The sequence below is a fragment of the Babylonia areolata genome, chromosome 25 (assembly GCF_041734735.1).
Source record: "Babylonia areolata isolate BAREFJ2019XMU chromosome 25, ASM4173473v1, whole genome shotgun sequence".
In the NCBI taxonomy this organism is placed as follows: Eukaryota; Metazoa; Mollusca; class Gastropoda; order Neogastropoda; family Buccinidae; genus Babylonia; species Babylonia areolata.
Window position 1 is genome coordinate 27577137 of NC_134900.1, and position 2500 is coordinate 27579636.

Here is a 2500-nt window from a genome sequence, read left to right on the forward strand (position 1 = left end):
GTGTATGCGACGCAGTTCGGTTCAGTTAACTCAAGGAAGCGTCGCTGCGTTCGGACAAATCCGTATACGCTGCACCTTGACATTTTGCCAAGCAGATGCCTGCCTGACCAGCAGCGTAACCCAACGCGCCCAGTCAAGGCTGGAGAGAGAGAGAGAGAGAGAGAGAGAGAGAAGAAGAAAAAAAAAGAAGAAAGAAAAGTAAGCAGATATATACTGAAATAAAATACAGTGCGGGGGGTGGGGGGGATATATATAATTTGTGTTTGCACATTAATTTTCTTCTGTCTTTGCTGCTGTGTGCACATGTCAGATGATCGGTATAAGGACAGGCCTGACACTTCCTTTTTTGAGGAAGTGTCTGGGGTTTGTTCCAATGTACCTTTTATTTACCTGTGTGCTAGCTGAATCGGTAACGCAAGCAGCACTGACTTGAAGTTGTGTACCTTGTGTGTGGAGAGAGTTACCAGAGTGTGGAGAGTGTTAATTATATATATATATATGTGTGTGTGTGTGTGTGTGTGTGTGTGTGTGTGTGTGTGTGTGTTATATATATATATATATTATATATATATATTGTATAATATATTAATATATATAAGTAAAAAACTGAGAAAAAATACAAGAAAAAAAAAGAAAAAAAAGAAGACAATAATGGTAGGGAGAGGGATGCAGGTCTTCCCTTGATGTTCCTCTGCCCTGTACCACTGTTTGTCTGTCTTCTGAAGGCGTGTTGAAATTGAACAGTTTTTGTTTGTTTGTTTGTTTGTCTTTGTTTTGTGTGTTGTTGCTGCTGCTGCTGTTGTTTTTGGGGTTTTTTTATCCTCTCACTGATCCCTGGGTTTGACGATAATGACAATGGTGATGGTGATGAAACAGTGCTATATTGATGTGTGACCTGCTTGTGTTGTTGTTGTTACAGCTGTTGCTGCTGGTACGACTACTGCTGCTACTAATTATAATGATGATAAATGATAATAAAACAATAATAATAATAATGATTATAATGTCACTGCTATTACCACTACTAGTATTTTCATCATCATCATCATCAATAATTATTGTTAGCAATAGCAGCAGTACTGGTGATGGTGGTTGGAGTAACAGCAGCAGCAGCAGTATCGGCAGTATTATCATTTTCGTTATTATTGTTGTTGTTGTTGTTGCTGCTGCTGCTGTTGTTGTTGTTTCTTCAGGGACGCTGTCAGCCGTACATCAGTACAGTGCCAGGATGTGCTGTCAATCAGTCAGTCAGTCAGTCACAGTGTTACGTTTTAACTCACTCAGTACGGCCAGTCCTCTCTTCTCCTCTACACAGACCCCTCGGATGTCCAGTGGGTGTCTGAATGACCCAACCTTTAGCTTCCGTCGTCAGAATTGTGGTATTCTTTGTCAACATTCACCTCTTCGGTATAAGAGCCTTCCGCTTGCAATATTTTGATGATGGTAATTGGGATGAAACGCTGTTAACGTCGTCACTTTCGCCGTTCGTATGGAGAGAGTTAACGCATGCGTCGTCACCACTCTTGCTCACTTCCACACACACCAGTGGACGAACACAACTTCCGGTTTTGAACGTACGTCTTTATTCATGAACAATTTTGCCAGCTCCGAAGGAAAGCAACACTAATTAATTAATTAAGCTTAGGTTGCGTGTGATATATATAACATGAATATGGTGAGGAAGGACAAACGCCTTCTCCCGCCCTCTCCTGCTCCCCCACCCCCCCCCCCCCACCCCCACCCCCACACCCCCGGGCCACCCCTTACTCCTTAACCATCTCAAGATTTCTCATAATTATAAGCAGCTGACAAGGCCTGTAACATTCCCAGTAACTATTGTCTCTCCCAGTTAAAAACACATCATACCCCATGTTCAGGGATATTGCTCACTCGTGTGATTGATGCGTAATGATTAGATAATCAACACTTAAAATGATGAGTGTGTGTGTGTGTGTGCGCGTGCGGTGTGTGTGCGTGTGTGTGTGTGTGTGTGTGTGTGTGTGTGTGAAAAATGACAGATTCACGACAAGACGTGACCAAACCATTGATGTAATATTACACGTTGTTTAATTTAAAGTAACAAGCTGATTAAACATTATGTGTATGCAGTCAAGCAAACGATGTTTGATTAAATGACGAAAATGTTTAATAATGAAATACTATCCAACACAAATTTGATCACGAAGATTGTGTTGGTGTGTTTGTCTAGATATTGCAGTCGGCTGATGTTCACGCAACTGCCCCCCCCCCCCCCCCTCCCCACACCTCCTCACACACAGTGTACACCATGCATGCGTCTAGGACACGTTAAAGAACCCGTTTAGAAATCCTTTTGGGGAAACAAAACATACATTCAGACAGAAGTTTTTTTGTTTTTTTTAATCAAAGTGGACGGCGCTGAATTATGGCAACTTCCTTTTCCCCGGGGAGAGTTAAAACAACCCGCATTCCAGGCAGAGAAGCGATATTGCGTCGTGCTTGAAGTGCAATACAGTGACAC